This window comes from Nicotiana tomentosiformis, chromosome 7 (assembly GCF_000390325.3).
Source record: "Nicotiana tomentosiformis chromosome 7, ASM39032v3, whole genome shotgun sequence".
Classification (NCBI taxonomy): domain Eukaryota; kingdom Viridiplantae; phylum Streptophyta; class Magnoliopsida; order Solanales; family Solanaceae; genus Nicotiana; species Nicotiana tomentosiformis.
Genome location: NC_090818.1, coordinates 116,836,682 through 116,852,438, shown reverse-complemented (window position 1 = coordinate 116,852,438; position 15,757 = coordinate 116,836,682).

Below are 15,757 nucleotides of genomic sequence, written 5' to 3'. Positions count from 1 at the left end.
GGAATAGTAAAGAAAGAATGCAGTAAATGGTGAAAGGAATGATATTGCATTTATTCAGATCCTACAGACATGATACGAGTCCAGAACATTATGCAAGAACGACGCCAAGGAGAGGCAGTAAGGGTTCCCACACCAGATGTTATTAATTAATAAGTACGAATGAACACTTGATATATTAGGAGCCAGTGCAAAAGTTAAGTTAAGACAGAAGACATAACCCAAGAGAGGTTACCCAGAATGTAAATATGAGCATGGACTGACAAGTAGTTAGTAGTTCATTCAGGAATTTAGGAAGGGCCTAGACATGGCTAAACAAGAGGTCTCAGATAAATTAGTAGATCATGCAAGATAAATGAAGTGAAACTCAACATAGGAAATTCGGTCTCGTAGATACGACATCGTAATCCTTGAGAAATATTCTGATAGGAGTTGGGGTAGTAAAAGGTACCGTATAAGTGTTATAGAAATAAAAGAGAGAGTGCCACTAAGGAGATAATAAAAATTTGAGTGCAGAAGTAACCCTACAAGAATAACGACGCAGAGATAAGTAACTAAGGATAATTATTGGCGAGTCAGTACATCAAAATTTTCGCCGGGTATATGATGTAAAAAGCTCCCAGCTTTACAAGAGTCAGAGGGTCTTTCCTAAGTGCTACAACGAAAGACTAGCTGAGGAAATAAGGAAGAAGGCTTCAACATAAGCATAGTGACCTCAAGAAGAAATGATCTTGTAACAACAATCTCACTACAATATTGTATACACTCCATAAGAAAGTGGCACCTATCATGGCTAATGAACGGGAAGTAAAAATCAAAAGTAATATTTGAGATCATATGAGTTGCACGAAATTCCAATAGGTGTGGGCACTAGGATAAGCCAAGTATTCATGCAATAAGTGGCAGATTGACCAGGAGAAGTAATTGCGCACTTTTAAAGAAACCTGAGAAGGCACGAAAGGAATTATTCAATCAATGACCCAGAGTTAGTTACGTTATGACCGCACTTAACATTTCAGATTATTATCCATGCAGCATATATGTTGACATTCCTACAGCTATAGGAGACTCCGGTATAAAGTTAAAAGAAAGAATTGAGTCCACCTCACACACAAAGGCTTGAATTTTTAAAAAAATTATATTATGGATGTTCCATGGCGTCCACTAACGGAGAAAGTAATAATACCCTGAGAAGCAGATCGAAAGATAGCTTAAGCCTACTTAAAGGCTGAGAGAGAAGAGGAAACTAACGAGTTACATTAGGTAAGTGAATCAGGAGTCTGATTATTAGACCAATATAATTATAGAAATCATGATTCTGAACATTGCAAAATCACTCTTAAGATTAGAGGTACAAGAACAATAGTACAACAGACATATTCTATAATGGCTCTACAATAAAGCCAGATTAAAAAGAAAGTACCAGCCTCATAAGGAGTAAGTATGAAGCTCCCACCGGATTGTGTACGCACTAGAGGTGCAAGTTTATAGTAGAGCATCAAGTTGTGGATGTGAATTCTACCTATGTGGAAGGGAGGTTATGAAAGAGACAGAAGATACAATACGAGTTTAAAAGCTAAGTAAGGTAAAGGTTAAGAAGGTACGAGATGCACAAGTATAGAAGGTTGTGAATAGTCCATACATCAGATAGAGGTCTAGAAGCATCGTGATTTAGTATCCACAAATGATAGTGGTGTTGTCAGTGACATATCTTCTAGATTATAGTTTCCAAGTACCGAGAGGTCTAGTTAAGAGATTAAAGAAGAGTTAGAGATGATTTGATGTCTCGCTTGAAGTTCCAGAATAACATAATGAAATGTATGGTGCTAGAAAGTTAAAGGAAGGTTGTGAGTACTATAAATAGATATGTGTAGGTCGCAAGATAAAGTATGGTAGAGCAACAAGGTTTTAGGCAGACAGGAGTAAGGATAAGCAGATGTGATTGAGAAGCTGACAAAAATAGTTAAGGCCTCAAAATTAAGCCCATCAAAACAAGAGAGCTGATGGTTTATGTAAGTTATAAAAAAAACTCAGTATATCCTGAATGAACTCAGAAGAGTCTAAGACTATGAGCAATTTGAAGAGATGAAATGTTGCCCTGGTAGTAGAATAAGGGTGTAATTGTGATAGATAAGAGGATGACGTTAAGGCCATTGACTGGTTAATGATTCAAAAAGAAGGGATTTCATGAATTGCATGAGATTAGAATACCCCTCATAAGATGAATCACATTGGGATGCAATGAAATACGGTTATTGAAGTATAGTATCGCCCCTAGGTGGATCGAGCAAATAACTTCAGATGTTCCCTGATGAGACGTGATCCCTAAGGATAATGTATTACGTAAGAGGTTTTAAGTTATCAGTGGTAGATTAGAGATCAACATTAAGGTGAATCAACAATAGGCAGATAAAAGTTCCAAAGTATGAGATGATATTAGGCCATCATTCTTAAGATGAACAGTAATGAGGAAGAACTAAAGGACTTAGATTTATACATATAGGATAAGCAGCGAGAGGGTAACCTGGAGTTAGGTAGCAAACCTCGGCAATAATAAACCGAAGTAAGTGTGATGGTGTAGTATAACATACCTAGATGTAGTAAAGCCAAAAGGATATATTTACAAGGCTACGAAACAAGATATCGCAACAGTCGTAAGTTTGACAAAGTACCGAGCGAAGAACTTCACTACACCGATATACACCGGGAGGAACAACTTGACATAGTTCTGTATATGTTCCCAAAGTGACGCCTAGAGATTGGATAAAAGATGGAGGAAAAGGAATAGAAGAGTCGCATAGGCGCACATATAAGGACAAAGTCGTACAGGCTGCATGACAAAAGGTCATAATAATTACGAGGTTGGAAGGATTCAGACCAAAAGCCGTGGTGTCAGAAAGAGGCCTAAATGGAAAGGCCAGCAATAAAGTATTTATGAGAGCTATAGGTTATGAGACTGATAAGTGCACCACTCAACATTCGAGGACGAATGTTCCAAAGGGGGGAATGATGTTACAACTCATGTTTTCGTACGTGTACGTCATAAGTCAATTGATGTAAGCTCAGAAATGAAATCATATTTGAAAAGTTTATAAAGTAAGTTAATCATATTACCTCGGAGGTTACAAATATTGAAGATCATGAATAACAAGTACAAAGATGGTTGGAAGGTTCAGAAGCTAAAGGAATTGAAAAAAATAATGTTTTGTCGAAAGTTGACAAATTGGGAATATTATGACATGTACTTTTGGAGTGAGACCAGGGTGTTTAAATTGATAAGGAGGTTATGTTAGTCTTATGATAGTCGTGTGTTATGTTTTGAAGTCAAGTGAGTGGTGGAACAAAAGTCGATGAAAGTCATCACAAGTTACGTTCATAAGTTTTACTGAAACTTTGGGTCAAATGTAACTGCCATTTTCTACCAATATATGTAGAGTTATGGGGTGTTCAACCCATAAACTTAAAGATCTATGAGTCTATTTTCGAATGAATTAAATTGTTTATCAATACGATATCGGAGTAGAGAGATATGGGCATTTTTCCGAGACTGCGCAGACTGTCACCTACTTGCTTAAACGAGAATCCAATACTGGGTCTGTTCGAGTCGTCCAAAAATGGGCATGTTCGAGTCGTTCAAAGAGGCCTTTTTAAAGGCCTATCCCCTTCATATATTAGGATGATAATAGGGTAAAATAACCAGACTTAATCTCTGCAAAACTCCTCCCAAAAATTTCCCCCAAACCCCAATTGATTTTCTCTCCCTTTCAAGTTCTAATTGGAGGTAAGGCCTAGAGTTTGAAGAACCAAGATAGGAGCCGAGTTATCCAACAAATAAGGTAAGTTTACTGCTCTCTTTCATCCATTTTTTTCTGTTGTAGATGCATAGTAAGTCATTCTATATTTTTAAGAACTTACGGGATGGTGATCGGAAGCCGTGAGTTCGAGTTATTCACTTGTAGCAGACTGTTTTGTAGACTATTTTGTGGACTGTTTTGTGGTGCTGTTGGGCTGCATGTTTTACTACTATTTTTTAGAGTTTTGGAGGAGGAAGGGTGTGGAGAAACACCACATAAATGAAGTATGTTGGGTTGGTCGTTCGTCGTAATATTTTCGGATTGTTGACACTACTACGGTGGTCGTTTTGTGTATGAAGAGATTGGGGTGTGTTTGGGCTGTTTTGTAGTATTGTGTGGTGTGCATAAGGTTGGAAAATAATATATATATGTTGTTATTGTTGTTTTTTGTGTTGTTGGTATTATCTTGAATTTGGAGGAAGTAAGAATTATAGGGGAGATGCTGTCCATTTTAATACAAAATAAGTTTGTTGTTCGTTGTGCGTTAGTTGTACCTTTCATAACTTAATGATAGTATTATTATCGTTGTTGTAGATTAAGGTGAGAAGAGGCGAGTTCAAGTTGGTTATTGGAAAGATTGTGATAAGGTATGTTAAGGCTAAACTTTTCTTCATTTTGGCATGATCCCGTAACTAGATGAGTTTGATAACGAGGCATAAAGAGAACTTCGTATTCCTGAATTTATTCACATTATCCTAGTCTCAGAAGTTACAGTATTCTCCCTTATCGGGACTTCATATTCAGTTTAGTATTGTCTTCTTTCATCCAAGAGAGCAGAGAGTGTATATATATATATATATATATATATATATATATATATATATATATAGTATGACAGTATTTTTACCAACATCGAGCTATAATCGGTGGGCAGGCTCCTATTGGGCAACCTCTGATCAGATGGTAAGTTATATACCGACCGTACTATGGCCGAGCGCCTATTAGCAAGCCCAGAATGGCCGAGATACAGAACCTAGTATGGTCGAGCACCTATGAGCGAGCCTACTACGGTAGGGCAGTTACACATACCGAGCCTTATAGGGCCGGACAGCTATTTTACATACTATATGGAGAGAGTTGAGTCAGTATCAGCAGGTAAGCATATCTTCAGATTATTTTTGACTCCCAATTACATTTAGTTATTATATCATCGTTCAGTTTCATCTTTCAGTTATTTTGTTGCCTTACATACTCAGTACATTATTTGTACTGACGTCCCTTTGCTGGGGACGCTGCATTTCATGCCTGCAGGTCCTGATAGACAGCTGGATAGACCTTCCCAGTAGACAGGGCCAAATATCAGCTTGGTTGGTAAGCTCAACTTCCCCGGAGTTACCAGGTCTAGACCTTGGAGTCCGTTTTATATATATACAGGTTTAATGGGTAGGTCGAGGCCCTGTCCCAACCATGATACAGTTCAACTATCTTTAGAGGCTTGTAGACAAGTCCTGTATAGTTTGTATATCAGTAGAAGTTCATGACGGCCTCGTCAGCCTGCACATTTATATATATGTATATATATATATATATATATATATATATATATAAATGTATATGAGTTTTTGGGTATGTTTACCCCTCAGATGAGAGAGACGATATTTTCAGATGATTCAGAATATGGCCTCATTGGCCTAGGTTGAGGTTTACCCCTCTAGAGTTCATAGTTACAGAGTGGTACGCTCGAGCCGAGTATGGTACCGGGTGCCAGCCACACCCCTTCAGGTTTGGGGCGTGACACATGTGATCGATGCTAGGCAGTGAAAAAGAATCTTTGGGGCATGATTTGTTTAGATCTTTATAATATACGCACATTCTAAGTTTGTTCACATTTTTATGGACTACAACTACGTTGGCTAACCACTCGGTATATTTTACTTCCCGAATTGACCATATTTTGAGAAGTTTAGTTACCTCATCCTTTACAAATGCGTGTTTTACCTCGGACTGGAGTCTTCTTTTTTGCTTCACCGGTTTGAACTTGGGGTGCAAGCTTAGCTGGTGCGTTGTTATCGACGGTGGGATCCCTGGAATGTCTAAATGGGACCAAGAAAAACAGTCTACGTTATCGATAAGAAATTGAAGGAGTTTTTCCCTGAGTTCGGGGGTCAATCCCGTTCCCAGGTATACCTTTCTCTCGGGCAGATATTCGATTAATATTACCTGCTCCAGTTCTTCGATCGTAAATTTGGTGGCATCGGAGTCGTTGGGGATGATGAAAGCTCGAGGTGTCAGAAACTCTTCCTCGTCATCCTCTATTTTCTGTTCCACCGGTTCGGTTGAGACTGATGGTTGTGATTGCTATTTGGTTTCTCGTCTAGCTTTAGTGCTCGATCTTTCCGAGACCGATAGCATTGGTATCGGCGTTACCTCATCGACCGCAAACATTTCCTTCGCAGCATGTTGCTCCTCGTATACTGTTTTCAAACCGTCTGACGTAGGAAATTTCATTACTTGGTGCAGGGTCGAAGGCACTGCCTTCATATTGTGGATCCAAGGCCTTCCGAGTAGGGCATTGTACCTCATATCCCCTTCGATTACGTGGAATTTGGTATTTTGGATAGTTCCAGCTACCTTTAATGGTAGAGTAATCTCCCGTTTAGTCATTTCACTGACCATATTGAAACCGTTCAAGACCCGAGCTGGGGGCACGACTTGATTTTGCAAACCGAGCTGCTCCACTATCCAAGTTCGGATGATATTCACAGAGCTACCTGGATCCACTAAAATACGCTTAACTAGAGCTTTATTTAATAGGATAGAAATTACCAGAGCCTCGTTGTGAGGTTGAGAGATGCCTTTGGCTTCTCCAATTCCGAATGATAAAGTGTCCTCGGGTACATAACCTCGAGTTCATTTTTCCCCTGTGGCCGGTACCTTGCCTTACTTGAGCACGGGTCCCTGTGTAGTATCGACCCCACCGATGATCATATGAATGATATGCAGAGGTTCCTCTTGTTTATCCTTTTTGCTGGCATCCCTTTCTCTGAAGTGATTCTTGGCTCGGTCACTGAGGAACTCTCGAAGGTGGCCCTCATCGAATAGGTGGGCTACCTCTTCTCTTAATTGTCTGCAATCCTCGGTCCTGTGGCCATGCGTGCCATGATACTTGCACATCGAATTTGGGTTTCTTTGGGAAGGGTCGGTTTGCATGGGTCTGGGCCACCTAGTATCTTTGATTCTTCCGATTACCGATACAATTCCTGATTCGTCGACGCTGAAATTGTACTCCGATAGCCAAGGTGCCTCTATAGGATCGCCATATTTATCGAAGCCACTCTTACTCATAAGTCCCCGAGAATTTTATCCTCGATCACTCCTTCAATTATTCCGAGCGGAATTGCGCGCTGAGTCGTTGTTCATTCGATCTGCGACGTATGATTGATATCGGTCTCTGTTCGACCTTCGTTCTCTGTCGATATCCCTCTGGTTTTTAATAGCTGCCATGTTCTGGTGCATGGATCCGGAAGGAGCTCCCAACTGGTCTTCTTCGACCTTGATTTTTGACTAATATCGGTTATGTACGTCCACCCAAGTTATTGCCGGATACTCGATCAAATTTTGCTTCAGCCGACGTGATGCTATTGAACTTTGCTCGTTCAACCCTTGGGTGAAAGCTTGGATGACCCAGTCATCTGTGACCGGTGGCAATTCCATGTGTTCCATTTGAAATCGGGACACGAACTCCCTCAGCATTTCATTACCGCTTTGCTTTACTTTGAAGATGTCCAATTTCTTTGTTGCAACCTTTATGGCACCAGCATGTGCCTTTACAAACGAATCCACTAACATGGCAAAAGAATCGATGGAATTTGGGGGCAAATTATGATACCAAATCATCGCTCCCTTCAAGAGGGTCTCTCCAAAATTTTTCAATAACACGGATTCGATCTCGTCGTCTTCCAAATTGTTACCCTTGATGGAACACTTGTAAGAGATGACGTGTTCGTTGGGATCAATCGTACCGTTATATTTGGGAATTTCGGTCATACGGAATTTTTGGGGGATTGGTTTTGGGGCTGCACTTGAGGGAAAAAGGCTTTTGGATGAATTTCTTCGAATCCAGCCCTTTTATCATTGGTGGAGCTCCCGGGATCTGATCGACCCTGGAATTATATGTTTCTACTTTTTTATTGTTGGCTTCGACTCGTTTTGTGAGTTCCTCTAGCAATTTAGTAATTTCGGGAGTAGTCCCTCATTCTTGCTCGTTTGACTTCACTATGGATGGCCCCGTTCTGTGGTGATTTCCCGAAGCGGATCGGGCTCCGGCCTGCTTTGTACCTAAGTTTGGCTTTGCAACTGAGCTATCGCTATTTATTGGGCTTGTAACATCTCGAAGATCATCCGTAAGCTGACTCCGATCTCCTCCACGATATGGGCTATTTTTCGGTTCGGAACGTTGGTTCGCCTCCAGAGCAACTTGTGAATTGACATCTAGTGGTACTTCGACTCGGATTTCAGGTACTTCGATTCGAGCTTCAGAGACATCGTTAAGTGGCCTTCCGGCTCTAGGTATCAAGTTGTTGGTTTCATCCTAAAGGGCGGCTTCGTGGCCGATAGGTAAAGCCATGAATAGAGGATTTGCCATTGCTGATCCGGAGTTGTAAACTTGTGCGTATTGCGGATTTGTATCAAACAACCACTACCTTAGCCCCACGGTGGGCGCCAAACTGTTTACCCGAAAAATCGGATATAGATGAATTTATAAGTAGTTCTAAGGATATGTGATATAGCTTGACATAAATCGTACGTAGAAGTGTAAATATTTAGATTCTTGGCTATAGAAATGGGATATAAATTGTTGAACCAGAAGAGTAAATATGCTGAGTAAAACAAGCTTAAGAGATTTATTCTTCAATAAATAGAAGTAGTCTTTTCTTACAATGTGTGAACCTGCTTGTGCTTACAAGGATTCCCCCATTTATAGTAGAGGGATCTTACTTTATTTATAATAAATAATATATAATGGAGAACCCATGATGAATTGTTTATTCCTCGATTCCTTCCAAGATTCTCTCCCCTAGTGCGGTTGCAACCGCTCCTGTCTGCGAGCTCGATACTGGCTCGAGCTCGGTATTGGGTCTAGCCCTCGACCTTGAGTTCGAGTTCGACATTCGGGGTGAGTGTCAATCGGTCTGTGCATCTCCGACAACCTTATTTTTGCCTTGCGGTTCAATTTAGTCATGGGCTTGATAATGATACCGAGCCGATTCCTCGATCGGTCTTGGAGCTCGAGGCTTGTTTGTACTATCCTCGGAACTCGTCTCGAGCTCTCACTTCGATATCTTACCATTCGAACTCGATCAAACGTACGGAGGCCGAAATCTATTTCGACCGTATACAAAGATCCTTCTAGATCTCAAGAACTAGACACGGTCTACTCCATGTGAAAGCAAGAAGAACCCCAAAGATAGCAAATCATGACAAAGCAATGTCTAACAAAATCATAAATAGGGTTCCCAGGGATGGTAAGTAAGTGGTTATGTGAATTTAAGGTCGTTTTCTTAGGCATTATTTTGGGGACCAAAATGTTAAGGCATTTGGCTGGATGGATTTGTATATTTGATTAAGAGCAGTCCTTTTCCTAGAATTATACCTCTTAATTTTTTGGTATTACTCGTATTGGAGAAATAGCGGTTTTGGTCACTGAGTTATTAGCCTATTCCAATTTTGGTCCTTGTGATATTCGACCAAACGCATTCAGCCTTCAATTACACAAAGTGTGTGATCTTAGTCCCATCAGAAAAATAAACAGATTACTTGTTTCTATAAGGACATTTCTTGGTATTACTCCTATTTGAATAAACTTTTTCCCCAATCGATAAAAATTGTGGACAAAGAAGATGAAAAAGATTGAATTTTGGATACATTATTGGAGAAAGTTCCATACTTCTCAATAATATACTTTGAAGTTTGACCAATTGAATCTAGTTCCATTTTTTTCTTTTTGATTGCTTAACAAGAGAACACGTTGTCACTATTCTTTGAATGTATACAAAATAAACTCCGCTCCTATGTAATACCCCGCAAATTACACCAGAGGATAAAATCATACCAGGCAAGCCTCACACGACAGCCGACGGACTCGACTGAGGAAGTTTACAAGCAGCTTTCGAACCCTAGATCTCTAATCTTCCATTTGGGAAGTCCCCTGCTCAACGAACTCGCTACCCCAAAGGATCTAGTTGTTTTTCATTTCTTCCTTTTTTGGCTCTTTTAATCTAGGTTCAGAAATGAGTACGTTGAAGTACAACTGGATGTAGCTCTTTTGTCGAGACATTCAGGAATGGTCCTTCATTAATTCTTTTTCGTTTGACAGTAAGCAGCATTGCGTATCTTCAAGAATATGCAAGGTTTTTTTATTCTTCGAATATTTTTTATTTTTTCCACATGTATTCTTTTTACTTCTTTTTCTACTTCTTCTTTTTCCGTTGTAAAATCCACCTTATGGTGGGGTTAAGTGAAACAATAATTTTAGAACTAAACAAATATTACAGGCGTGACAATGAGGATAAGTGATCTTTACAATACCATTCATGCAAGAGGAACCATTAAGAAATTATAAAGAAGGTACATTTTCATTTTGAATTTTACTGGTGAAAATGTAAATGTTAACTATAAGAGAAAAAGGAATAACATAGGAAACAGAATCCTTTTTTTCTTTCGATGAAATCCCTTTAGTTTTCTTTTTCTTCGACCAAGAAGGTATTCTGGTAGGCGGGGGCGGATCCAGATTATGAAGACCGGGTTTACCGGAACCCCATTAATTTTTGTTCATACTTTATATATATGCTAGAAAATTCATTAAATATCTATAAATATTATATTGTGAACCCATAAACTATTGTATATTAATTTGAGATCGTTTTATAAACCCATCCGACTCTGTTGGTAGGAAGGCCGGCCACTACATAAATTGTCATTCGTCCAGGAAAGAAGCAAGCTATCGTTCTTTGGTCCCTCTTTTCGGGCAGGAAAAAGAACGAAAATGGACCACAAATAATAGTCGTGATTGATTGAAGGATCTTATGAGGCAGAACGAACTTTCCCATCGTGTTGCATTTTCTGTATTAATTTTTTGTGCCCATGCATCTGCTAGACTGGCATTCTCGTATTAATGGTTAGGTCCATTTATCACACGAACAGCTAATGCCCTCTGTATGTATGTTACGTCCTTCCTCATCACTGCATTTACATGCTGTCAGCTACTCTGTCCGATTTAGACACTCTACCCTTGAATTCATGTATGTATATCATCACACTTATTATCACCCATTAAATTTAGCTCAACAAAATTGAGTTTATACTACTCTGTATGAAAATAATGAAATGAATAGACAATAATAAAGTCGTTATTTTTAAAATCATTTGTTACTTGTTTCACTTGTTTTTTTCAAAGTGAGGGAGTTTACAAATTAACTATGTGCAGTGTCTTGCTTCTTTCTACTAACAATAGGATGTAACACTTATAGGAACTCTTTTTTTTTTTGGGGGTTGGGGGGATTTGATTTTAATTTTTGGGAAAATACTTTGTTTTATACTTTAGGTAAATACTATTGTATAGGACAAAATCTGTCTTCAGAATATCTAACGTAATATGACATTAAAGAAAGTTATCGGTCGAGCTCGCCCAAGACGCAGCGAGGTCAATGGCCGATGTGCCAACATGAGTCGTGGTCGAGATATCGACAGAGATCGTAGTCAAGATGTCAGCGAGGGCCGATGTCGAGATTGACTATCGATGATAAGACTTGTAACGGCTAATTTATCAGGAAAGGGTACTATAAGGGAATATTCTAATGGATATTCCATGCATTTGTACTATTAAGGTTTCCTAGGAAAAAGGTCTCATATATATAGAAAGAGGAGACAATGATATGAGTATGTAATATTCATTCTGATAAGAACACTTTTGAGAAGAAGATTGTCTCTCTTGCAAAAATACAAAGATTACCTTTTTACAAATATTCTCGTTGATATATTATTCCCCACCTTTCCACCAGATCCGAGGATTGTTCATGCGAATCTTGGATCTATCTGTCATTCATCATTGTCAGGTACAATATTGGTCCCACCCATCCATTATTGGGTAAATCACTCTCTTTATTTACTTAAATGCCATTCATTGACATTTATTGTTAGTTATATCACCCTTAATGTTCTTGCTTCAAGAGTATTTTATATTTATTGTCACCAACCATATACGGAATTTGTCCCATCTACTATATATTTTTGTGCTCAATATCTAGGGTTATTATCCTTGGTTAGACTTAACCTCGTATTACGTAAATTTAATAGTTTAACCGGAGATTATATTTTTTTGTCAAATAATTTGGCGTCGTCTGTGGGGATTTTCTAACTAAGTCTTTTAGTTTCTTCTGGATCCAATACCGGCACTGGTCGCTGACGTAAAAAAAAACGAAAAGAAGAACCTTTTTTCTCTCTGACGGCAGGTAACAGAGAAGAAAGAACGAGAATAATGAGTAACCTCCCAACCAACCTCATGGACATCATCCACGAAAGCTCTGAAGCAGTGGGCGAGGACACAATGCCCAATGCCTCCCCTAGGCGAGATGGATCACCCTCTCCCCACTGCAGCATCACAAAATCCCTTGGCAAGACAACCTCCATATCCGTGGGAGAGAACACCACTAACGATAAAGAAACTCCTTGAGGCCTGACTGACTGATATACTGACCAACGTCCTCTATAAACCCGTTCAGGATGCGGCCGCAGCAAATGCAAGAACATGTGTTGCATCATCAGTGAACCAGCAACATGATCAACCTCCCCTCCCCCCACCCGCGACGGCAGGTATTACTCACAATGTTGTTAACAATGCAGGCGATGGTGCTCTCACAACCATTCTGAAAAGGATGGAGGAAATGGAAAATGAGAACAAGACACTTCGGTATCAAATGAGAGAGCACCAAGAAAGGGTCGATAAAATACCGAGCGCTCCTAAGTTATTTCTGAAGAGAGATGCCAGTCGGTTCATCGAGCAGCCGTACAGTGATAGTGCTACCCCACATGCCATACCGAAGACTTTTAAAATGCCGCCTTACCTGAAAATATATGATGGCATGACCGACCCCGAGGATCATGTGACCCACTACGTCACCGCTGTGAAAGGCAATGACCTCGCCAAAGAACAAATATCCTCTATTCTGCTGAAGAAATTTGGCAAAACTCTCACGGGAGGGGCATTAACCTGGTACTCGCAACTGCCATCTCATTCCATCGAAACTTTCGAGGAAATGGCCGATAAGTTTGTGACGGCCCATGTCGAGGCCAAGAAGGCCAAAGCAAGAGTGAATGATATCTTTGCTATCAAACAGTCCCCGGGAGAAGGACTGAGGGACTTCCTCGCCCGTTTCAACCGAGGGAGAATGACTTTGCCCAATATATCAGAAGGAATGGCGATAACCGCTTTTTAAAACGGGCTGAACAGAAATGGTTCAAGAGTGACAAGAAAATTATTAAGTCGACTTATGAAATACCCCCCAACAACTTGGGACGAAATACATAATGCAAACTGTGCCGAAGTTCGAGCAGACGAAGACAACCTTAATGGGCTGACTCATCGACTGACCTCAGTACAAGCAGAATCCAGAAAAGATCGGAGAAGTGATATCAGAAGAGATCCAGTGGCCCTAAGGCCAAACCGGGAACGACATCTCCCATATGTCAAAACTACCGTTGTATCCTCACCTCGCCATGAAGAAGGTCCACCCTGATCGAGAACAGGGACTCACCGGAATGAAAGAGTTTGCCCCCATTACTATCCGCTCATAATTTTTGCGTGTCACCTACAGAGATCGTCTATGCCTTGGAGAAGCTCGGACCAAAGGTTAAGTGGCCACAAAAGATGAGGTCGGACCCGAATACCAGAAAATCAGACGCCCTCTGCGAGTTCAATCAAGAGCGAGGACACAAAACTGAAGATTGCATCGCCCTAAGACAGGAGGTCATTAATATGCTGCGACAGGGATACCTCAAAGAATTGTTGAGCGATCGGAGAAGGACCAGCTTTGCCAGGTGACGCGAACAACATCAAGGGCCGCCGAAGATTTCCTCGCCAGCCCGCACCATCCACATGATCATCGGCAGTGGAGACGACGCTTCCGTCAACATCGTGAAGCTCACCACGACTCACAAGCTCAAACGGTTAATCACCCACGAATGGTATGATGAACTCGAAGAAAGTATCATCTTGGATAAGTCAGATACCAATGGTTTGACATTCCCTAACTATGACGCTCTTGTTATTACTTTATGAATTTTAGATACCGACGTAAGACAAATTATGGTAGATGACGGGAGAGGCGCATGGATTATCCATCTCCGAGTACTCACACAAATGAAACTCGTGGACAAGATAGTACAACGCTGCATCACACTAACAAGCTTTAACAATGCAGTCGAACGAACATCTGGCGAGATCACACACCCCGTCCTGGCGGGTGGCGTCACTCTGGAGACCACATTCCACATTATGGACCAGGACACGACATACAACGCCATAATAGGTCGACCGTGGATACACTCCATGAGAGCCATACCCTCGAGCTTATACCAAGTCACCAAATTCCCAAATCTGTGGGTCATATTTAGTATACGTGGGGAGCAACGCACATCCCAAGAGTGCTAGCGCATCGCCCTAGACTGCACGACCACCCAACAAATGAGAGATAAAAAGAAGGAAGCATAGCAATCAATAGGGTCGAGGTCGGTAGGCGATGACATCGAAGACGTCATCAGAGACCCTAATGTGGCCGAGACCGTAGGATCGACCGTAGAGGACAACAAGAAAGCTTACATCGGCTGCAAACTCCATGAAACGGGTAAGTTTCGCAAATTTCTAATTACTAACACACACTTGTTTGCGTTTAGACATGCAGATATGCCAAGTATCTCAAAGGAGATCGCCATACACAGATTGAAGTTCAATTCCGCAATCAATGACGCAGTGCACGAAGAAGTGGAAATATTATTGGAAAATGGCTCCGTCATAGAGTCGAAGTACCCCCAATGAGTCGCCAACGTGGTCATAGTGAAAACAAAGAATGACAAGTGCCGAATGTGCGTACATTTCACCAACCCGAACAAGCTATCTTGCCCCAAGGATTCGTTTCCACTACCTCATATCAACCAGCTCATCGATGTGACAGCCGGGCATGAGTTGCTGAGTTTCTTGGATGCCTACTCGGGCTACAACTAGATCCTTATGGAGGAAAAGGACCAGGAAAAGATCACCTTCATCACCCACCAGGGGACGTACTGCTACAGGGTCATGCCTTTCGGATTAAAAATGCGGGGGCAACTTCCCAAAGGCTGGTGACGAAGATGTTCGAAGAGTAGCTCGGAAAAATGATGGAGGTATACATCGACGACATGCTGGTCAAGTCCAAAAATAAAGAAGATCACATCGACCATTTAAGAGAATCATTCGACATACTCAGGTAATACGGCATGAAACTGAACCCTGAGAAATGTGCATTCGGCGTGGCCTCAGGGAAATTCTTGGATTTCCTAGTATCGCAACGAGGTATCGAGGTCAATCCCGACCAAATCAAGGCCATCGAGGGTATACCAGAGCACTTGAGCACCAAAAAGTAAGTCCAAAAACTAACCGGCCGTATCGTCACTTTGTCAAGGTTCATCTCGCGATCCTCCGATAGGTGCCACAAGTTATTCGGCGTACTCAAAAAGGAGAACAACCTCTAATGGACCCCTGAGTGCGTCCAAGCATTGAAGGAGTTAATGGTGTACCCGTCTTCGCCACCGTTGCTCTCAAAACCGGAACTAGGACCTCTCCTCGTCTATCTTGTCATGTCCGAAGTAGCTGTGAGCGCAGTCTTAGTCCAAGAAAATAAAGGTACGCAATCTCCCATCTATTACATTAGCAA